The 24513-nt window shown below is 43.0% G+C and overlaps 1 pseudogene; it reads left to right on the top strand.

Annotated features, from left to right (window-relative positions):
- Positions 1-88: 88 nt before the first annotated feature.
- Positions 89-21075, top strand: LOC105717412 (filamin-binding LIM protein 1-like; annotated as a pseudogene).
- The last annotated feature ends 3438 nt before the right edge of the window (positions 21076-24513 follow it).

Raw genomic sequence — 24513 nt, 5'->3', positions numbered from 1 at the left:
CCCGCCCGCGGGAGCTGCAAAGGGGCTCCGGAGCGGCCCCAACTCCCTCCAGTGCAACAGCAGTTTGAAGGGGGGGAAAAAAGCCGCGATGGGCAGGAGCGAGGAGAAGCGTTGGGGAAGCACTGCAATGGGAGAGCGTGGTCCAGGCAACAGGAGAGATGCAACCTCAAGTCGAATGCAACATGCAATCCCCGGCAACCGCTCGCCCGCTCCCTCCCCTCGCCACCCCGCCCCCTTTCCAAATAACTACCCTTGAACCACTTTATTAGCAGTACTTAGTCCCGCACTCGCTCCCGGGAGGGGCGGGGGACGGGGGCCTTGGCTCACCTTTATTTATTGCTGCTTTCTCCCCCCTCTCCATGTTTTTTATTCCTAAGTTCTTTTGTTCTAAGGGGGATGATGGCATTTACTTTTCTGCTTTGTGTAGCAGGGCAATCACTGGGAATCGGCCACGTATAATCCGGCGGTTTGTCATATTTTATTAGTGAAAGTATTTTATGCCTGTTCTACCTCCAAGGACTGTAACATGGAGAACTGCAGGGAGGAGAAAAACATCAGAAGAATTCTTGTTTTTAAGAGATTTCTTGGCGGGGCGGGGGAGGGCTTTTTTTTTTTTTTTTTTTTTTTTTTTGGAGGGGGTTTATTTAGGTTTTCCAATCGATAGTTTGCAACTTAAAGGTTAACGTTTTTGCATGGGTGTATTACCGGATTCGAAAATAACCCCCAACCACAGTAAATTTTTTTAAAAGTCAAAAATCCTAGATTAAAAAATCCCTACTGGACAGTGATATTATCTGTTCTGTGCAGCACGCTGGACTTAACATAGTGTTGGCCTTCGAATGTTAAATAACAATAAACCCCAGCCTCAACTGAATACAAATTGGGGGGTGGGGGTGGGTTTTTTTTTTTTAAGGCTCAGCACTTTTGTAGCATCTGCCACTACGCATTTTCCAGGCATTGATTAGCCATGCAACTCCCATAGGCATGAAGTCCAGTTTTTGCAGATAAAGAGCAACAGTGGTGAGATGATTTGCCCAAAGTCAAAATGAGTCACTTGCAGAACCAGAAATAGCCTTGGACTTTGTTACTAGTCACATCTTTTCCATTAAATAATATTTCCTCCAAGAAGTAGTATTTAAAAATAGACGTTCTTTACCTTGTTATGTATTTTCACCAGAGGTGCTTTGAGATCATTGGATATAAAGGTATTTTCTTCTGTGATCTGCAAAATTAAGTTTAGTTTCTCAAGAAAAAGCAATTTTTAAAAAATTCTGATTGCTTAAAAAATAAAGTATAAACTTTATGGTACTTGTGTAGGCCATTTAGTAGAATGAGCTTTATGTTAAAAAAAAATTTCACAGCAGAGAAAGTGTAAGAGTTTGAGAGTGAAAATGAAAATTCCTATAAATGATTCAAGAAGCCTGGATGAACTCATAATGTTGTGAAACTAAACCCATAACGCGGTCAAGATGAATAACGGGAGGACAGGTTGGGTACTAAGACCCAGCTTTACCATCTAGAGCTAACTCTAGTGTATTTAAAATGAGGGAGGGAGGGGGTCTTTCAAGCTGGACCCACTAGCCAGTCACTGGAACTAGAACCTAATGGTGTCATTTCAAATCATCCTAGGCTGTCAGCGTTTTTTCATAGGAAGACTGGTTTCATGTTCTTTCTGGAAAAAGAAGGTAATTTTTTTTCTGGAATTTAGTAGAAAAAAAAATCCAGAACCTCCAGTTGTATCATGCTGTAGAACTGGGGTCAGCAAACTTTTTCTGTAAAAGCCCAGAGAGTAAATATCGTAGATTTTGCATACCATACAGTCCCTGACACAACTTCTCCACTCTATGCTGTTATAACACAAAAGCGTCTATAAGATGACATGTAAATGAATGAGTCTGGTTATGTTCTAATAAAATTTTTATTTTTAGGCCTTGACATTTGGATTTAATGTACTTTTCACATGTCATGAACTATTACTCTTTTGATTTTTTTCAATCATTTAAAAAAACAAAAACACCACATTCCCAGTTTGTGAACTTCAGAAAACCAGGCAGTGAGCTGGATTGGGCCCTCTGACTGTCATTTGCCAATCCCTGCTATAAAAATGACTTAAGGTGGACTAGCCACTGAAATTGTACCAAAGGGTGTTTGGTTATTAAGATGTGTGTATAGCAACCAAAAATCAATATGCAAAGTCATTGTCTAGATTTTTTTTTCTTTTTTTTTCTTTTTATTTTTTTAAAGACGGGGTTTCACCATGTTGGTCAGGCTGGTCTTGAACTCCCGACCTCAGGTGATCTGCCCGCCTTGGCCTCCAAAGTGCTTGGATTACAGGCTGGCCTGTCTAGATATTTAATTAAAATATTTAACTGAATATGGGAATGTCTAACACTCCTATAACTACCAAACTTAATGGAAAAATACTCTAGCAGTATTGCTCCTTCAACTAAGGCACTTGGGGCAGTCTGCTTAACCTCTGACAGCCTCAGTTTTCCTATCTTGTAAATTGCAGCTTAGAATACCTACTTCCGGCCCCAGGCAAGGTAGCGCATGTCTGTAATCCCAGCACTTTGGGAGACCGAGGCTGGCAGGTCCCTTGAGCTCAGGTGTTCGAGACCAGCATGGTCAACATGGTGAAATCCCATCTCTACAAAATATGCACAAATTAGCCAGGCATGGTGGCACACGCCTGTAGTCCCTGCTACTCTGGAGACTGACATCGGAGGATCACTTGAGCCCAGGAGGTTGAGGCTGCAGTAAACTGAGATTGCCCCGCTGCACTCTAGCCTGTGTGACAGAGTGAGACCCTGTCTCAAAAACAACAACAAAAACCCTACTTTGTAGGGCTCTTGAGAAGACTGAATAAAATAATTTGTGTAAAGTGCTTAGCACAGTCCTGGCACATAGAACTGTATGATGCATTTTCACTGTGCCCTTAAATTCATTTTCTTAGTTAACATAACTCAAGAAGGTGAACAGGTGGCATCTGCGTATTTTGATGGCACAGATGTGCATGTGGGGTTCAGGGACTCTCCGGTTGATTGAAGATTGTGAGGTTGGCATCATAAGTTTTGGTGGGTCTTTCTCAAGCTCTCAGAATCTCTGTGTGCCTGACACAGGCACTCATTGGGCACACACTAGCTGTGTGGCTTTAGACAAAATACCTAGGCTTTCCGAACCCTGGTGTTCCTTATACGTAAAGACAATACCTTGTGAGATTGTTGTAAGGGCTAAATGGCATAAGGGTTAAAGGGAAAAAAAAAGGTAACAATTAGTATGCTAGCGGAAATTCCAGAAATAAGCTAGAAATTGAAAGTTCACTATCAAAAGCTGCTTTGACGTAAATCATTCAGCTTTTAGACATGAATGACAATCATAACAGGTGCACAATAACTTAAATTTGCTCTGTTGCCACCTAGTTACCCCTCCAAACCATTTAATTGCCATCAAAACCCTGTTGAGCAGGCCAGACATAGTTGCTCAAGCCTATAATCCTAGTACTTTGGGAGACTAAGGCAGGAAGATCACCTGAGGCTGGGAGTTCAAGACCAGTCTTGACAACATAGCAAGACCCCATCCAAGCTACAAGTGGGAAGGATCACTTGAGCCGAAGTGTTCAAGGCTACTGCAGTGAGCCACAATTGAACCACTACACTCCAGCCTGGACAACAGAACAAGACCCTGTCTCAAAATAAAAAAACAAAAACTGTTGAACAAAGGTTAAAACTCAAATCTTGAATGTTATCAAATATCAAATGTGCAGTTTTAAGTTTTTGTAAAAGTATTCCAATCAGTATTTCCTTACATATTCCTGCCTCCTGTTCTGTGCTTCAAGAAGTTCTCCTAACTCCAAGATTAGAAAACTACTTACAATTTTCTTCTGGCATTTTTATGGTTTCTATTTTTTACATTTACTTTACTATATTTATCTTTAAAATGTTTTTGGTGTGAAATATGAGGTAGGACTCTAAATAACCTTTGTTCAATAGAAAGTAATTAATATTGGGATTCTAAGGAACAAATGTAAAATGTCAAAATCATAAAACAGCTTCCTTCCTATTTGCACTATTAGTCTAATGCAGATACACTGTAAATATAGAAAAAAGATAACAGAAAAAAGAGATAATGTGTGTCATACGTGCTTGATAAATATTATTATTTTGGTTCCTTGGTGATTTGTATCACATTGCACAATTATGTATTTTATTTTTATACTATAATGGAGGCCTTTTGTACTATAATGGAGAATGTATAAATAAGTTTTTTCTGAATTTTCTTAATTTACAGTTTTATGCTAGCACAGCACATAACCACACCCATGGATATTAACATATTTTTGTACATGTATATGATTGTCTCTGATGTTCTGGAACTTGACAGTATTTCACATAAAGTAATGAAACTTCCCTGGAAAGGACTAATCTATGGCTTTCTCATCTAACCCGGCCTCCCTTCCCTCTTCACTCAACCGCTCTCCTGTTTTCTGCTCCAGGCTGAAAAGTAACCCCATTATCTCTTAAAAGGTCAGCCCAAAGAAGATTTGAACTCTGTCTGAAAACCTGAGAGTTCTATATCTTCACTGAGGCAGGAAGGTAAATATTGGAATTCATCAAGTCTTCTTTTTCTAATTCTTATTGGACTGGAATAAATGAAAACCTGGCTTGTACCAACAAAGTGCTTAAATAAGTAGAGAAGACATATCAGTGTGATTTTTAAAGAATTATGACAGAAAATCCCCAGTGACTAGCAGAAGTTGAATGTACTTTCTTTCTCCCCACTGTCTCGATGGCTTCTGATCTTTTTGAAAAATCTTCACTGTAACTGTCTTGTGCGTGTATTTATGGTAGGCCAAAATCATCATTGGACATGGGTTAGATATAGCTTGTAAATATATATTGGTGGATAAACAGTCCACTCTAGAGAATGCCTTCAGTTTCATTACTTTGCCATAATCTGCAAGGTCAGTTCAATCCTAAGTCATTTCAGTTGTGTGTGTGTTTAATAGCATTCGCTAGACCAGGACTCCTCAACCTCAGCACTATTGACATTTTGGGCCACATGATTTTTTGTTGTAGCGGGCATCATAGGACTTTTAGCAGCATCCTTGGCCTCTAGAGGCCAGTAGCAGCTCCCCAACAGTTGTGACAACCAAAAGTATTTCCAGGCATTGCCAAATATCCGATGTGTATAGGGTGAGGGTGGAGTCAAGGGGGAGGAGCATCAGACTGCACTGGGGTTAGGTTTGTTGGGAGGGGATGGTTGAGAACCACAGAACTAGACTAAACACCACGGAGAGATTCACATGTGCATTTGTATGTGTGTGACTCTACCCTCCAAGAAGCAGATTCTGATTCCTTTTCCAAAAGTAATTGATGCAGATTAGGGAGCCTGGGCTGGACCTGTTTGTTAGAAACTAAAATGGCTGCAATTAGAGCTGTAGAAATGTCTGCCTTAAAGCTGCTGAACTGCTAAATGTATCACAGGGGGATGTTTCCAAGACTAGGGATTTGAAAGAATTTTATCATCTTGTTATTTCCACCTTGAATGTCTAGTCTTTGATATCTGTTATCAACATAAATAAATTACATTGTGGGCCTGAGCAATGGTGTTATCTAGTGTAAGGTGTTACCAGATTTCTGAGAAACTGCGAGTGAGTCTGGGTTCTGCAAATATCCAACTAAACACTTCATCTTTCTGGACCTATTTCCTTGCCCAAAATGGGGAAAATAATAATACTTAATCCACTGGATTGTTTTTGTTTTTGTTTTTTTGACACAGAGTTTTGCTCTTGTTGCCCAGGCTGGAGTGCAATGGCACGGTCTTGGGTCACTGCAACCTCTGCCTCCCGGGTTCAGGCAGTCCTCCAGCCTCAGCCTCCCTAGTAGCTGGGATTACAGGCACCCACCACCACACTTGGTTAATTTTTTGTATTTTTAGTAGAGACAGGGTTTCACCATATTGGCCAGGCTGATCTAGAACTCCTGACCTTAGGTGATCCACCCTCCTCAGCCTCCCAAAGTGCTGAGATTACAGGCGCGAGCCACCACACCCAGCCTCACTGGATTGCTTTGAGGGTCCAAGCAGTTAACAGGAAATTAGCAGGGCTTATTCTTGAGGAATTAGTAAAACTAGAATCAAACAGTCCCAGGTTGACCTTGGACAAATGATGTACTATTGTAAGCTGCAGTTTCCTTACGTGCAAAATGCAGAAATCATCATCTTTATAGAGTTGTTATGGAGGTTAAATGAGATAATGTGTGTCATACGTGCTTGATAAATATTATTATTTTGGTTCCTTGGTGATTTGTATCACATTGCACAATTATGTATTTTATTTTTATTATTTCTTTCCTGTGAGCATTGAAACCTTGAAACTGGAACAACTAATTAGTACACCCATATGAGTGAAACCCTCTTTGAAATATATTATATCCCAATTCCAACTAAGTAAAAGCAGCTTTAAACTGGAGTATAAAACTTTCCGTCTTCCAAGTGAAATCAGTTAGGGCACACGTTTCTTACAATAACATAAGGTTCTCCTCGCATTGAAATCATGTTCTACTAAGTTTTTTACAACCTCTGTATCACATAAAGCACATGGGGTCAGACATAGCATGCCCAGCTAGCACAGTTTGTCCAGTCATGAACATTTAAATATGACTAGGTGTTATCCCAAAATTCACCTTCCCCCAAAGCACTGGCGAATTGCATTGCAGTCCTAAAATTGAGTGCAGGTGGTGAGATACTCAGGGATCTGACCGTGTCTTTTATATAAACGCTTTAATTGAAGTATAACATTCATAAAGAGAAGTGAACAAATCACAAGCTGTACATTTTTGTAGACTTTCACAAAGCACACCTATAGGTAGGTGTTTTCGAAGGTTAGATAATTCTGTAATAAACATGTTTTTTGTCATTGGGGTGGGTGGATAGAAAGGGGTTTCACGAATCTGAAAGAATACAGTGGAGAAGACAAAATAGCAAGTGCCTTTGATATGCAAATGTGATTTTGAATTCTCAAATGTTGATATTGCAAAATGATGAATTGGAATCGGATTGCCAGTGCCAAGCCACTGGATGTATGATCTTGAACAATTTACTTCAAGCACCTCAGTCTTCTCATATGTTAAATGGGGAGAATAGTAGGATTGTTGTTTGGATTCAACAAAATAACACTTTTAAAGGTTTGGGTGAGTCTGGCACATAAGGTCTCAATAGAAGTAAATCATTTTTCGTTTGGGATGATTCCCCAAGGGATGAGAAGAAGTTATGGAGATCTCAAGAATTCTTTTAGGAAAAAAAAAAGGAAATTTTGCCCAGCAAGGGAGATGGATTAGAATAGCTAAGGGACGCTTTCACAGAGCCCCAGGACTCACACCAGCAAGGAGAGTAGGTTTGTGGGAAAGCCTGCAGAATGAGAGAAAGCAGGATATCTGGAGGCAGCAGGCAGGGTGATGAACCAAAAAGCTGTGAAGATAGCTCAGTTCTGAACAGAAAGCCACAGGGGTGTGCCTGGCATCCAAACAGGACACGACCTGATTTTTTTTAGAGACCAGAGTAAGGTCTAAGAGTGATTGCTTGTTTGATGTGGGTCTAGAGAGAGGAACGAGAGAATCTGCAGCCACAGGAATCATAATCCCAGAGGTCAGAGTCTTGAAAGGCCTGTGCACTAAAGGAGGGGGACTCGTTTAGGGCTTTATCCAAGGCCAAGTTACTGGAGCACCTGACAGCTTATGAATGACCTCAAATGTGTATCTTTAGGCCCCGCATTCCCTCACACTGCAACAAGATGTAAGTCAACCTGAATACTGAATGAGAGAAAGAGATACTATGGTACCAAAGAGGAAAAGAATGGAGCAGACTGGGTCTCGGAATAGAGACGTAGCACGGAAGTCTCCCCCTTTGCATGATGACAACAAGGAATTCCCCCAAATCCAGCCAGTAACCTGATTTGCCACAGCTGGACCTTTGGGTCTCTCTTATTTCTTTCTCATTGTCTCAATGCTGTAAATGGCTTATCATCTTTGATAGGAGGCGATTTGGTTTCTCGTTCCTTGATTGGTTGCAGGAGCTCTATCAGCATACACAATCCAGCAGGACAAGCATGGTGAATAAGTGTGACCCAGTGTTCTTACTTTCGTGAAACCTCTCTTGCTGATAGGTAAAGGATATGAAATAAGCAAACCGGGGATGGCAGATCTGTGGGTTTCCCAGGGCCTGAACTTGACCTCAGAATTCTTCTCAACACAGTGCATCAGGCAACCATTAGCAACTGTTTGGAGCTTGCCCAAGATACAAATCTATTTTGGCATACCTGGACTCAGCCCTGATGTCTTGCTATAATTAATGCACCTTTCCTATCCACTTCTCCCAAGCCCAATGGAAAGGGTGTCAGATAGGAAATCATTCCCAGTTTCAGTCCTGCATATTTAAATGAAGCCCTGGATAGGTAACCATTACCTATTTAGGGAACTCTTCTCATATTTCTGAGTTTATAACTGATTTATGACCTATAAATAGTCACATCAACCTCATTGCTGAATAATTTACATACTGAGGTCATGCTCTTTGAATGAACCTGACACCCATTAGTGTTAAACTAAACAGCCGTGCACATCCAAACTAGAACGTATGGAGAACCGTACCCCAAAGCGATGGGGATGGTGAAGCAGAAGGTGTGGATTTTACTCTCTCGTTTTAAGTCCAGCCAATTACTTTCTTTTCTGCCCCATTTTTTTTTTCTCTCTAAAATAGGATTTCATTTCCTCATAGGTGGCAATGTTAGGAGAACTATTTAAATAATAAACAGGCTGGGCTTGGTGGGTCACCCTGTAATCCCACCACTTTGGGAGGCCAAGGCGGGTGGATCAATTGAGGCCAGGATTTTGAGACCATCCTGGCCAACATGGCAAAACCCCATCTCTATTAAAAATGCAAAATATTAGCTGGGCATGGTGGCACACACCTGTAATCCCAGCTACTTGGGAGACTGAGACAGAAGAATCACTTGAACCCAGGAGTCGGAGGTTGCAGTGAGCCGAGATTGCGCCACTCCACTCCAGCCTGGACTGCAAAGCGTGACTCTGTCTCAAAAAAATTTTTTTAAAGTCTTTAAGGTTCTCAGAACTCGAAAACTTAAGACAAAAAGCATCATTTCTGTAGCCATATTCTTCTCTGATGAAAGCCATATTACCTTAGTGCTAGAGGGTGATCATTTGTGTTTTACACTTCATTATGCAAAAAAAACCCAAATCTCTTCAGCACTGTAATAATGATGAGATGGGAGGGGTACAGTCCACATTGTTCCCATCTGTAAAATGGACGTGCCATACCATTCATTTCCCTCTCTTTGCTTACAGAGAACTGATGAGATAGAAGTTGCAAATGACTAAGTTTACTGAAAACAGGTGCTGTGAGAGAAAGAAAGAGGAATGGTTTAAATTTAAAATTTAATTTAAAATAACACTACTTCAGCCATCTCAGCATCTGGGTTGGTGGACAAAACCAGAGGTAATAGTAGCTTGGGGGCTTGGGGCTAAGAATTGTATTGGTGGATATGGAGATAACACAGAGAAGTAGGGACCTGAAACACTATATTCTCCTAACTTAGTGAGAGTCAGAATTAAAAAACAGGCGAGCTGCTATGGCTCATGCCTGTAATCCCAGCACTTTGGGAGGCTGAGGTGGGCAGATCACAAGGTCAGGAGTTCGAGACCAGCCTGGCCAACGTGGTGAAACTAAAGATACAAAAATTAGCTGGGTGTGGTGGTGTGGTCCTGTAATCCCAGCTACACAGGAGGCTGAGGCAGGAGAATTGCTTGAACCTGGGAGGCAGAGGTTGCGATGAGCCAAGATCACGTCATTGTACTTCAGCCTGGGTGACAGAGCAAGACTCTATCTCAAGAAAAAAAACAACAACAAAAAAAAACAAGAAGCATTTTCCAATAGCCATTTGGGGAGTTTTGGCTCCCTGAAGGTACAGGTATTATGAGTTTCAGAGGCACAACACTTTATTTTAATACTAATTCCTCAATTAGCATAAGCATAAACATTATTTTTCCAAGTACATTGTGTTGTCACTGTTCATCTAATAGAAAAGAAAAACTCATTCCAATTCCAATCTGGATGGATATTATATTTCCTTTGATAAACGTCAGTGGGTTGATGGGGACGGATTCATTCCAAGTGGAAATGCTCAAACCTAAGCTTTGTGACTAACTGTGCCTAAAGACAGCTCATTTCATACTGGAGTGTCCTCGCCTCAGCAGCTTAGGCAAAACCAAAAAGATCACAGAGCAAAACCAACAGAGAGTATGACAACATTAACACAGAAATTTTATGTTCACACATTATTGGAACCTAAATCAATTTACGAAAATGTTGTTTTAAAGAAACGTTTTGTCCTGAGTAATTGTGAATAACCAGAAAAATCAAACACATAAAATATTACAGTAGGCAACACAAGTGGGCCCTGTTTCCAATTTTTTAAAATGAACTGTCGAAATGAAGGTGTGTTCAGGGCCAGGCATGGTGGCTCACGCCTGTAATCCCAGCACCTTGGGAGGCCGAAGAGGGTGGATCACGAGGTCAGGAGATCGAGACCATCCTGGCCAACATGGTGAAACATCATCTCTACTAAAATACAAAAACTTAGCCGGGTGTGGTGGTACACACCTGTAGTCCCAGCTACTTGGGAGGCTGAGGCAGATGAATCGCTTGAACCCGGGAGGCAGAGGTTGCAGTGAGCCGAGATCATGCCACTGCACTCCAACCTGGTGACAGAGTGAGACTCCATCTCAAAAATAAATAAATAAATAAATAGATGAAGGTGTGTTCAGATCTAATATTTTCCATTAAAGTTTTCATTTTTTGTTTTACCAAACTTATAATTTCAGGGAAATTGTATCTTCATTGCTGATTGGATTTCATGGAAATAGCTCCCAAAGCTTTAAATTGAAGTTTCTCTGTTTTCTCAGGTGCATTTAGCTTTTTGACACATCAGAGTGTCTGAAATTTCTGTGCTCTGGGAATCCAGGTCTCAGTTCCACTATTAGCTAGTTATGCACTTGAAAAAGTCATTGACTTAACAGGCTTCCGTTTTTTCATCTTTAAATATCTGTATCTTATCACACCAGGTTAGTTGGTGGATTTAAAGTAGGGATCCCTAAAATTTTCCTAATGAATATTTTTTTTCTCATGAAGTCTTATTGTTAATCATTAACGATAAAAACAACTGCCATTTACTAAGCATTCTGGGCCAGATGTTTTGTACATATTTAAATTTTTATAGATAAGAAAACTGAGGCACTGAGGGGTTAAGTAAATTGCCTAAGGTCGCATAAATAGTACATGGCAAAACTGGGATGCCTGCCCACAGCTACTTAGATTCAGCTTCTGCTTTCTAATGGGAATTCCCATGAGCCACAAGGAAGGAAGTGTGGGGCAGTGCTAGGTTGAGATGAACCAGGCAAGACCTTGAGGAGAATGGATGGCTTCTGAGACAAAGGTCTCATTTTCTCTTTGGCAAAAAGAGAAGTCAGTCTTCATCCTACATAACAAGATGCGTGGTATGATGGAAAATGTGGGTTTTGGAGTTGGAAAGGCCTGGGTTAGAATCTTCACTAAGTTTGGCCAGGATCAGTGGCTCACACCTATAGTCCCGGCACTTTGGGACGCCGAGGCGGGTAGATCACTTGAGGTCAGGAGTTCGAGATCAGCCAACATGGTAAAACCCCATCTCTACTAAAAATACAAAAAAAGTAACCGAGTATGGTGGCAGATGCCTGTAATCCCAGCTACTTGGGAGGCTGAGGCAGGAGAATTACTTGAACCTGGGAAGCAGAGGTTGCAGTGAGCCAAGATCACGCCACTACACTCCAGCCTGGGCAATGGAGCAAGACTCCATCTCAAAAAAAAAAAAGAATCTTCACTAAGTTAGTACTTAGTTGAGGGGCCTTGGACAAGTGACTTATCCACTCTTAGCCTTGTATGTCTTATCTAGGAAATAGGATGGGATAGGAGGTGAAATGAGAATAGAATAATAATACTTGCAGAGCTGTTTCAGTGGTTAGAAATAATTCATGCAAAGCGTCTTGAAGGCACATGAAGACATACAATACATGACAGGCAAAATATTGAATCCTTCTGTAAGTGCTTTCCTAAAGTATGTTGTTAGTAGGCATTAGCTAATAAAAAGAGAAAGGATGAAAGAAGTTTTAAGGGAGGGGACAGTTTGGCAGTCATTACTTGAGATGCTGTTAAGCAAAGTTAAACTCCTTTACTGCAGGACTTCTCAGAGCCTTTAAATTGCAGAGATGCAATAGGAATCTCCAAGAGGAAGCTTTTTCTCAATTTATTTTGAGTCTCAATTTATTTTGGCCCATTTTAATGGTGTCTGTTACAGGACTGGTGTTTCTAGGGACACGCATCAGGAAGCACTGGTCTGGTGACCTTCGGAGGAAAACGCTGGCTTGCTCGGGTCCTGTCATCATGGTGCATTTACTGTTTTGCAGTACCTCCAGCACTGTCTCTCTTTTCTATCTATTTCTCCTGAAAATAGGATTTCTCTTCTTTACAAATGTCACAGAAGGAAGCTCTAAAAAGTGATTTCCAGCATCCATACAAGTGAAAAGTTCAGCTCTCAACAGGAGCAGACTACGTCCACAAAGCAAACCAAACAAGATCCATGGGGCCAAGGCATTAAGTGGTTTCTCAGGATGGTGGAACGTGGCTGCTTCCCTGCTTCTCCCAGAGAAGCTTTAAATGTGCAGGTAACTCCCCAGACCACCGGAAGGCACCAACGTGGGAAAAAGAGACCCAGTCCCTGGCCCAGAGAGTCAGAGATCAGCCCATCCAGGTGACCCCGCTTAGGCTCCTGGTCATGCACTTGTCAAAGGCCAGCCCAGCCCAAGGAGGAGGAAAGAATTAGACAGAGGATCAGCTTTTTATTTTCATGTACAAAGCACTTGCCCTCGGGTTATAAATGTTATTGCATTTGTGTAGCACTTTACTGCTGCCCTCAGCTTGCAAGCATCACAGGATCCCAGTGGCAGTACTTTCCTAACCCTTGATCAATAGCTTATTTCTATCGCCTTCAGTCCCAGCTGCCAATCCGTTCTGTATAATGTGGGAGGCAGACTTCGCTGCTCTCCAGCTATACATGTTATGAATGTAAACAGTGCAAGTAACGTGTGTGTGTGTGTGTGTGTGCAATGAATGGGAGACATGAGATTTTTGAACAAGGAATGACAAAAATGGGACCCTTGTTCTGGGAGACATCCAGAAAGCTGGGGGTTTTCTTTCTAGTTTCTCTCTCCTTTTCTCTCTTTCTCTCTCTCTGAAATGATATGCTTGATATTCTGTCACGTAGCAGGAGAAATTCTGTCTTAAGTTTCCGTGTTTTTATTTGATATATATATATTTAGGGGAGGGGGTGAAAAGTGGATAGAAAGATCTAAGTTCCAAGAAAGAAACGATCATGTCTATCTTATTTATCACCCTTGTAGTCCCAGCACCTACACTGAGCCTAGCACAAAATAGGTGCTCAGGAATTATTTGTTGACTAAATGAATGAATTCAGGAATGAGAGGGTAAGAGGGCCCCAAAACAATGCTCTGGAGCTGCCTGAACAAAGAGACAAAGGCCTTGTATTGCCAGCAGCAAGGGGGACCACAAAAGGCTTAATGGGCATCCACTTTATTTAAGGCTCATTCTAGGCACCTTGGAAACCACGGAGAAATAAGATCATAAGCATAACTAGCTACTACCATTCCAGTTCTCCAGGGAGCAGAGTCAGCCAAGAAACCGCTTAGGGACACATTCCTCATGGCACCTTTTTTCTCTCACCTCTGATGCTAGTTTTAAGACAAACCCACTCTAGGAGACACTCTGAAGGATGAAGAGGACCCCAAAGCTCCGTGACATTCCCCAGCTCCAACAAGATGATTCTACCTCACAGTAAGACAGCCAGGCCTGCCCTTGTCTGAACCTATGGTCCTTGAGGCTCAGCCAAACCTCTCCTGTGGTGGAGGGATGTTGAGGTGACATTCTTCTCCCTGCCACTCAGCATCTTTTAAACAATCTTCCTCCACCTTGGGAGAATATGCATGAACTCACCGCAGTCTGGGACCAGAGAAGATGAAAATTGTCTTTCTCCCTGGGAGGGGAATTGGTCACAAGGGGAAAAACACACCTCTCCTGAAAAATAAGAATCGGGGGTCAGATGTGGTGGCTCATGCCTGTAATCCTGGCACTTTGGGAGGCCGAGGCAGGTGGATCACCTGAGGTCAGGAGTTCAAGACCAGCCTGGCCAACATGGTGAAACTCCATCTCTCCCAAAAATACAAAACTTAGCCAGGTGTGGTGACACACGCCTGTAGTCCCAGCAACTTGGGAGGCTGAGGCAGGAGAATTGCTTGAACTCAGGAGGTGGAGGTTGCAGTGAGCCAAGATCGCACCACTGCACTCCAGCTTGGGTGACAGAGCAAGACTTCGTCGCCAAAAAAGAAAAAAAAAAAGAATCTGAGATGACTGCAGGTTCTTTTTTTTTTTTTTTTTTTTAAAGATGGGGTTTCTCCATGATGGCCAGGCTGGTCTTGAACTCCTGACCTCAGGTGATCCACCCACCTCGGCCTCCCAAAGTGCTAGGATTACAGGCATGAGCCACCGCGCCCGGCGACTGCAGGTTCTTTCAGGCAAAGTTCTTTTGCTTGCCATGGTAGAAATCCATGTCAAGTGGAATTAGTGAAGGAGGGACCTTGTTGAAAAGAGATCAGGGTATGTCGTGGGGCGGGGGCAGTGGGCTCAGAAGGACTGGGTACCAAACCCTGGAAACTGGACTCCCCAGGTATCCTCAGGGAGAGCGACCCCCCTCCCCTACCCGCCGTTTGGCTGCTGCCAGCTACACCCGAGTTTCCTCCTTAGCCTGCTCTCCCAGCTTCAGGGGCCCCTGTGGCGGGACGGGAGGAGGTTGGCACGGCCCCTTGGCTCTGCAGCACACCGCCTGTAGTGCATCATGAATTAATATTTTTAATAAATCCTGTAATTATCTTGTGAACAGAACATTTTTGTGGCACTGTGGTTTTTGATGTTAAAAGCATTAATTTGTTCAATATAAACATTAAAAATATACCATCATTTTTGCAACCATGTTTCTTTATTTCTTCATGGAAAATGGCCTCTAAGGCCCCAACTAAGAGGTGCGCTTGGCTTTGTGTAGCCACCCCAAGTGGCCAGCCAGACTGAAGCCAGCTCTCAGACCCGGGTTGGAATGTCAGACTTTGTTTTTCTGATATTTAAAATATTTAACCAATACATAGAAATAGAGTCCCTCATAATCCCACTTCCTAAAAATCATCACTATTAGTTTTCTAAATCCTTCAAGGTTTTATGTATGTATAAACATACATTTATGTAGGCAGGATCCTAACACATTGTTAGATACTGTTTGTTAAACTGCTTTTTCCTTCTTAACACAAGATCATGAGAATCTTCCCACATCGATACATAGAATGCATCATCCTTCTTGATGGCTACATTGAATTCTGTTCCATTGAATAAATGGGCCACAATTTCTTTAACCAATCACCTCTTGTTGGAAACATATTCTAATTTTTCACTATTATAAGGAATTATTATTTTTTCAATTTTTCACTATTATAAGAAATGCGGTACTAAGCATCATTGTGTATGCATCTTAGTCACATATCTGATTACTCCTTTAGAAAAAAAATTCCTAGAAGGAAAATTGCTGAGAAAAAAAGACACATCTTTTAAAATTTGATCACATTAACAAGCAGTCCTCTAGAAAGTTACACCGATTTGCATTTCACCAATATGTATGAGACAAACTGACTCTCCACACCACCTCCAACATTGGCCATTATCACTCTTTTTTATCTTTGCCAGTAAGATGGCTGAAAATGATATTTCATTTTGGTTTCAATCTGTAAGTCTGATTATCAGTGAGGTTGAAGCACACTTTTATATCTTTATTTGTCCAACTTAGTTTATGAATTATCTATTCATGTGTTTTGCCTATTTAATTGTATAAAAGCATTCTGCTTTTCTTGTTGATTAAAAGTCCTTTATATAGCAAGGCTATTAACCTTGATATTTATGTTGAAATTATTTTTTCTCACTTAGTTCATTGTATCTTTTGCCATAGAAAGTTTTTACGTTTATATATTTGGTGGGTTTTCTTTTGAGATGGGGTCTCATTCTGTCACCCAGGCTGGAGGGCAGTGGCACAATCTCAGCTAACTGCAAGATCCACCTGCTGGGTTCAAGCTATTCTCCTGCCTGACCCTGAGTAGTTGGGACTACAGATGTGCACCACCACGCCCAGCTAATTTTTGTATTTTTAGTTGAGATGGAGTTTCATCATGTTGGCCAGGCTGGTCTCAAACTCCTGACTTCAAGTGATCCACCCACCTTGGCCTCCCAAAGTGTATTTTTATGTATTTGTATCAGCCTGAGACAACAAAAAGCCAAGTAATGGCCTTAAACCATGCAATATTAACTGTTTAATTAACCTGAAATTCAGAGGTAGGCGGTCACAGGATTGGTCCGATGGTTTAGAGATGTCATCAGTCTCTGTATGACCTTCAGATTTGCCATTCACTGTGTGTTGACAATGTCTCCACTCAGTGAGACAAAGTGCCTGCTACACCTTTGAATATGACCTCCTCGTCCTCTGATTAGGAAGAACCAGTGTGAAAAAAGAAGAAAATAAGGACAAAGAATTTTTTTTGCCATCTCACAGATCTACTATCTTTCACTGAGGAGGAAATTCTTTCCCAGAAGTTCCCAGTAGATTTTTACTTACATCTCGCTGGTAACCAGTAGTGTGCTGAAATAATCAAACCTGCCAACCACTTCCTCTATGACTTGTGGCTTTGCGCCACATTACCAAAAGACCTCCCTATCCCCAAATAATTTTTTTTTTTTTCGAGACAGAGTCTCGCTCTGTCACCCAGGCTGGAGTGCAGTGGCACGATTTCGGCTCATTGCAACCTCCGCCTCCCAGGTTCAATCAATTCTCTTGCCTCAGCCTCCTGAGTAGCTGGCACTACAGGTGCACACCACCACACCCAGCTAATTTTTGTATTTTTAGTAAAGATAGGGTTTCACCATGTTGGCCAGGATGGTCTCAATCTCTTGATTTTGTGATCCGCCTGCCTCAGCCTACCAAAGTGCTAGGATTACAGGCGAAAGCCACCCTGCCCAGACAAATTCTTTTAAAATGTACTCCACTACTATCTCTTAGAACTTTTGAGATTTTGTTTCTTTGTTTTATTTCCAAATCCTTAAACTATCGGGAATTTATTTGGGAGTATTGTGTGAGATAACTTTACATTTTTTCCAAAAGATATCTGATGTATGGATAACTTTTATTAAATAATCAATATTTTCCTCATCAAGTTGAATGCCATCTTCATTATTTAGCAAATTATCCTATATTCATGGGTCTAGCTCCATGGATCTGTCTTTTCTTGCCCCAGTACCACAATGTTTTTAATCACTACAGTTTCGTATCAGGTAGCACAAGTTATTCTTTCTTTTTATTTTTATTTTTTTGAGACGTTGTCTTACTCTGTCACCAGGCTGGAGTGCAGTGGGGCAAGCTTGGCTCACTGAAACCTCCACCTCCCAGGTTCAAGCGATTCTCCCACCTCAGCCTCCCAAGGAGCTTGGACTACAGGCGCATGTTACCCTGCCCAGCTAATTTTTGTATTTTTAGTAGAGATGGGATTTCACCATGTTGCCCTGGATGGTCTCTATCTTTTTTTTTTTTTTTTTTTTTTTTTTGAGACAGAGTCTTGCTCTGTCACCAGGCTGGAGTGCAGTGGCGTGATCTCAGCTCACTGCAACCTCCACCTCCCGAGTTCAAGCGATTCTCCTGCCTCAGCCTCCCAAGTAGCTGGGACTACAGGCTTGTGCCACCACACCTGGCTAATTTTTGTATTTTCAGTAGAGACAGGGTTTCACCACATTGGCCAGGCTGGTCTTAAACTCTTGACCTCATGATCCGCTGGCTTTGGCCTCCCAAAGTGCTGGGATTACAGATGCACCTGGCCCAGTGGTCTCCATCTCTTGACCTGTTGATCCTCACGCCTGGGCCTCCCAAAGTGCTGGGATTACAGGCATGAGCCACCACGTCGGTCACAAGTTATTTTTTCTTTGTTATTTTCTTGGCTATTCTTCATTTATTTATTCTTCTAGATAAACATTAGGATTAGATTAACTAGTTCCCCCCATCCACCAACAAACATTTTCTTTAGCATTTTGATTTGACTTACTTTAAACTTATGGGTTAACATTAGACTATTTCACCTCTACCAATATTTAGTCTTTTCCTCCCAGGATCTTGGAACATGCCTCTCCATTTTTCATCTTCTTTTATACCCTTTAGCATTTCTTTATCTTTATCATTTCTTTATAAATATCTTGTACATTTTTGTTAAGCTTAATTATATGTATTTTATTTTTTATGCTGATTGTAAATGGGATATCTTATCCCAATTGGAAAACCCAGGAAGGATCATTTGTCCATTCCTTAAATACATTCTATTTGGCCAGGCAAAGTGGCTGATGCCTGTAATTTCAACACTTTGAGAGGCTAAGGCAGGCAGATCACCTGAGGTCAGGAGTTCGAAACCAGCCTGGCCAATATGGCAAAACCCTGTCTTGACCAAAAATACAAAAATTAGCCAGGTGTAGTGGCAGGCGCCTATAATCCCAGCTACTTGGGAGGCAGAGGCATAAGAATCGCTTGAACCTGAGAGGCAGAGGTTGTAGTGAGCTGAGATTGTGCCACTGCACTCTAGCTTGGGTGACAGAGAAAGACTCCATCTCAAAAAAGAAAAAATTCTATTTGGCTATGATTATTTGAAAATATTCCTTGATTTTATTTGCTAATATTTATTTGTCATTTATTTCCAAGAAAGGTAAGGATGTAATATTTTTATCCTTTGAAGGGCTTTTATAATAATGTTTACAAAGTTTATAAATGAATCAGGGAACTTTCAGTCTTAACATTACTCTAGAAATGTATCATCCAACAAATACAGTAGCCACCAGCCATGTGTAGCAAATGAGTACCTGAAATGTGGCTACAGCGGCCCACTCCTGTAATCTCAGCACTTTCGGAGGCCGAGGCCTGTGGATCCCTTGAGTCTGGGAGTCTGAGACCAGCCTGGGCAACATGGTGAAACCCTGTCTCTACTAAAAATACAAAAAATTAACTGAGCATGGTGATGAGTGCCTGTAGTCATGGCTACCCATGAGGCTGAGGTGGCAGAATCACCAGAGCCCAGGAGATTGAGGCTGTAGCCAGCTGTGATTGTGCCACTGCACTTCAACCTGGGCGATAGAGTGAGACCCTGTATTGGAAGAAGAAGAGGACGAGGAAGAGGAAGAGGAAGAAGAAGAAGAGGAGAAAGAGGAAGAGGAGGAGGAGGAGGAAGGGGAGGAAGGGGAGGAAGAGGAAGAGAAGGAGGAGGAAGAGGAACAAGAAGAAGGAGGAGGAGAGATGAGGAGGAGGAGGAGGAGGGGAGGAGGATGGCTACTGTAACTGAATAACTAAATTTGTTTATTTTTATTATTATTTTGAGATCAGGGTCTCACTGTGTCACCCAGGCTGGAGTGCAGTGGTGCATTCATTGCTCACTGCAGCCTCCAACTCCTGGACTCAAGTGATCCTCCCATCTCAGCCTCTCAAGTTGCTGGAATTATAAATCACACATGACCATGCATGGCTAATTTTTATTTTTTCTTTTTGTAGGGATGGAGTCTTGCTATGTTGCTCAGGCTGGTCTCAAACTCCTGGCCTCCAGTGACCCTCCTGCCTTGGCCTCTCAAAGTGCTAAGATTACAGGCATCAGCCACACTGCCTGGACAATTTAATTTAATTTAATTTAACACTGCTAGTAAATTTAATTTAATTTACTAGCATTTAAATGTAAAAACTGATGTTTGACTTAGTTACTGGAAAATTTTTAAGTATTTTAGAACAATGTAGGTATGTGAATCTGCTTTTCAACTGTAAATTTACCTTATAAAATCTAAATCTTCAGAGATAAGTATTTCTGATGAAAATTTAATGTCTAAATTGAGATATACTGTAAGTATAAAATACACTTGGGCTTGGGCATCGGATCCGAGCCTCCAGGGCGCGGGCAGCCCAGGGTGTCCGATCCCCTCCTCCCGAGGTTAGGACGAGCTTCCCGACCTGGACCTCCTCTCACCTGCTTCATAGCCCCCTCGGATGCTCCTGCCTTCTCAAGAGGAGGCTCCTGCTCCAATGCGGGCCTCACTCATTGTGGACTTAAAGAAGCTGCACCTGTCCCTGTCCCCACCCCCACCTCTGGCCCGGGTGGAGAGACCTTCAGTCTAGCCTAGGCCGGATCCTCTGAGGCCGGTGGAGGAAGCGCTGCATGCAGTTCCCCCCCAGCAGAGCCTGTTGAGAGAGAGGCGTCCACAGACATCTGTCCCTTCTGCCATAAGAATGTGTCCCCCCGAGAGCTGGCTGTGGAGGCCAGGAAGAGGCAGTACCATGCCCAGGGCTTCACATGCCCTACCTGCCGCTGCCAGCTGGCTGAGCAGAGCTTCACTGGATGGATGCGCGACCCCTCTGCGAACCCTGCTACCAGGACACGCTGGAGAAGTGCGGTAAGGGTGGCGAGGCGGTCCAGGAGCACATCATTAGGGCCAGGCCTTCCTCCCCTCACGTGTGTGAGCTGCGCCCGGTGCATCGGGGCTGAGAGCTTTGCCCTGGGCAGTCAGAACAAGGTGCACTGCCTGGACGACTTCCACAGGAAATTCGCCCCTGTCGGCAGCATCTGTGAGAATCCCATCGTTCCTTGGGATGGGAAAGATGCCTTCAAAATTGACTGCATTGGAAGAAACGTCCATGAAAATTGCTAGAGGTGTGAGGACTGCAGGACCCTCCTGTCTATGGAGCCCACCGACCAAGGCTGCTACCCCCGAAACAACCGTCTCTTCTGCAAGCCGTGCCACGTGAAGCGGAATGCTGCGGGGTGCTGCGGAGAGTGCCCGCGGGGTGTCGGGCAGTGAGCGGACCACTAGCCCCACCTGGGGGGGTCCTTCCCTGACTTGATTTCCCTTCCTGACCTGCTCTTGCACACTGGGGACCAGCCTGCAAGTCGGCCCAGCCTGTCTAGGACACAGCAGGGCTGAGCGTCCTCTGACCCTCCACTCCTCCTCTATCCTCTGGGCACCAGAAGGTTCCTGGACCATGAGAGTTGCCCCCAGAATTCCTTGCTGGCCCCACCCCACTTCCAGGGGAAAGCTGGGGGGAGTCTGCCGGGGGCACTTGGACCCTAGCACTGAATGTAGTTGTCTGGCAGGGATGCTGAGACCAGCCTGGCTTGCAGGGTTTAGCTGTTTGAGGAAAAACTCCAAAGTCCCTTAAAAAGTGCTTTTTTTCGGGCGCAGTGGCTCACGCCTGTAATCCCAGCACTTTGGGAGGCTGAGGTGGGTGGATCACCTGAGGTCAGGAGTTTGAGACCAGCCTGACCAACATGGTGAAACCCTGTATCTACTAAAAATACAAAAATTAGCTGGGCATGGTGGCGCATGCCTGTAGTCCCAGCTACTTGGGAGGCTGAGGCAGGAGAATCGCTTGAACGTAGAAGGCAGAGGTTGCAGTGAGCTGAGATCGCCCAAGTAGAGATGTGGAAAAGCCAGGTGTAGAGCAAGAGGGGAGGCAAGGATAGAGATAAAATTTGGAAGTCACTGGTGCACAGACAATATTTAAAGCCTCAACAGGCCTGAATGAGGTTATCAGAGGAGAGAATGTAGATGGAGAGACCTCGGTGGTTGTGGGAGAGGGAGGAAGTAGCTAAGACCAAGCATTGAGCAGCGTCAATATTTAAAGCCAGGGAAGGAGTCAGGACTGGAGACTGCTTGAGAGAGGCCAGAGGTATAGAAACGAAGCCAAGAGTGTGGTGTGGGCCTCACAGAAGCCAAGAAAAGGTGAGTATTTTAAGGAGGGTGTCAATAAAAATGCTGGGAGGTTAAGTGAGATGAGAAACTTTAAAAATGCCTATTGTTCAGTCTCACTAATAATCAGTGACATGCAAATTAAAACAATAAGATATTAGCGTTCACCTATTCAATGATAAAGATTTTCAAGATTAATAATATCCAGTGTGGTGCCGGGCACGGTGGCTCACACCTATAATCACAGCCCTTTGGGAGGCCGAGGTAAGCAGATCACCCTGAGGTCAGGAGTTCGAGACCAGTCTGGCCAACATGGTGAAATCCCATCTCTACTAAAAATTACAAAAATTAGCCTGGCATGGTTGTGTGCACCTGTACTTCCAGCTACTCGGGAGGCTGAGGCAGGAGAATCGCTTGAACCCGGGAGGTGGAGGTTGCAGTGAGCCGAGATTGTGCCACTGGACTCCAGCCTGATGACAGAGCGAGATTTTGTCTCAAATAATAATAATAAAATAAAAAATAAAATAAAATAAAATGATAATATCCAGTGTAGGCAAAGATGGGGAAGGGGTAGTCTTAGACCCTGTTGGTAGAAATGTAATGGTACCAGCTTTGGGGATGGTCTTGGCAGCAAATATCAACATAGAAACTACATATACTCTTTTTTTCTCTTTTTAAACTTCCCAGCTACTAGAACTGATATGTATACTCTTTAACCCAGCAATTTCTCTTCTAGTTTATTTATCCTAGAGAAATACTGGCTCATGAGCAAGAGATTGCAATTACAATACCGTTCACTGCAGCATTGTTTGTAAAACTCAAACACTGCTAATAACATAAATGTCCTTTGGTAGAAAGAAAACTATGTACATACTATTGAAGACTGGGCAGTAGTTTAAAAGAATGATGCAAATTTATATACACTTAAATGTAAAGCTCCCCATGACACCATGAAGTGAAAAAGTGGCAGACCAATGTGCACAGGAAAATCCTGTTGGTATACATTTTAAAACCTGTATGTTTGAATATATATATGCACACACATTTATTTATTTATTTATTTATTTATTTATTTATTTATTTATTTTGAGACAGTGTCTTACTCTGTCACCCAGGCTGGAGTGCAGTGAAATGATCTCAGCTCACTACAACCTCCGCCTCCCAGATTCAAGCAATTGTCCTGCCTAAGTCTCCCAAGTAGGGGGAACTACAGGTGTGCATCACCACACCCAGTTAATTTTTTTTTTTTTTTTTGAGGCAGAGTCTAGCACTGTCGCCCTGGCTATAGTGCAGTGGTGCAATCTTGGCTCACTGTGATCTCCGCCTCCTGGGTTCAAGCAATTTTCCTGCCTCAGCCTCCCGAGTAGCTAGGACTACAGGTGTGTGCCACCACGCCCAGCTAATTTTTTTGTATTTTTAGTAGAGATGGGGTTTCACCATGTTGGCCAGGATAGTCTCAATCTCTTGACCTTGTGATCCTCCCGCCTTGACCTCCCAAAGTGCTGGGATTACAGGCGTGAGCCACCCTGCCCGGCCCAAATATTTATATTTATATGCATATAAATGCATAGAAAAATGTCTGCTGGAAGGATGTCTAGCAAACTCTTAACAATGATTAGCCTAGAAGGTGGCTTGGAGTGGTAAGGATGGGTGAAGGAAGACTTACTTTTACTCTGTGTACTTTAGAATGGTTTACATTTTTAAAACAAAAAGTTATTTATGAATTTTTTAAGTTTTTGTGTTTTGATGTCCATGGGATTCTGGAACAAAGGCATTATTGGCAGTGAGGTGAGTTAACCAAGTTGTCTCGGTGATGAGTGATGGGGTGGGACCCACACTGGGAAGGTTTGCCTATTTACATATGTGCTATTCTCCTATTACCTGCATTAGATCTGCAACAGCTGTGCCTGGGTCAGGATCTGCGGGATGGTGGGGGGTGGGGAGATGGCCAGGAAGGAATACGAGTTTGGTATTAGAGGACTCAGATGGAGATCCCGGAACCACCATGAGCTAGCTGAGCCTTTTCTTATCTGTCTATTTCACAAAAGTATTCATGGTGGTGGGGGGGGTGCGGTGGGCAGGTATGAGAATTAAATGAGATGATATCATGTTATAAACCATGCTTAGGTGATTGCTAACGTTATCATACCACTGGATCCTGGACCACAAAACCTCAATTATTGCCCTGCATCTTGAAATGACTATTTCAAGTGCCCAATCCAAGTAACAAAGGCTTGCCCAGGACCTGGTCTGCAAGACAGGGCAGCTTTGAACCCACAGCCTGCCCCAGCTGACTGCTAGGAGCTGTGTTGAGAAGGATGCTGGAGGCCAGTCGGCAAACACATCACAAACCCTGGGCGATGTCTGAAGTGGAGGCAGAAGGGGCAGGTGCCTGGCCATGCACGTGCCTCCTATTTACACAAGGCAGCGAGAGAGGCAGAGGCTGTCCCTCCACCACCCCTCCCAGGAAATTGGCCCTTTATCTCGCTTTCTTTCTATCTTCCACTCGTCCTCTTACTATCAACGGGTTGTATCTAATCCTTTCTGAGG

The sequence above is a fragment of the Aotus nancymaae genome, unplaced genomic scaffold, assembly GCF_030222135.1.
Source record: "Aotus nancymaae isolate 86718 unplaced genomic scaffold, 86718_ANA_hifiasm-v0.15.2.pri h1tg000059l, whole genome shotgun sequence".
Lineage (NCBI taxonomy): Eukaryota > Metazoa > Chordata > Mammalia > Primates > Aotidae > Aotus > Aotus nancymaae.
This window is presented reverse-complemented; position numbering and strand designations above follow the sequence as displayed.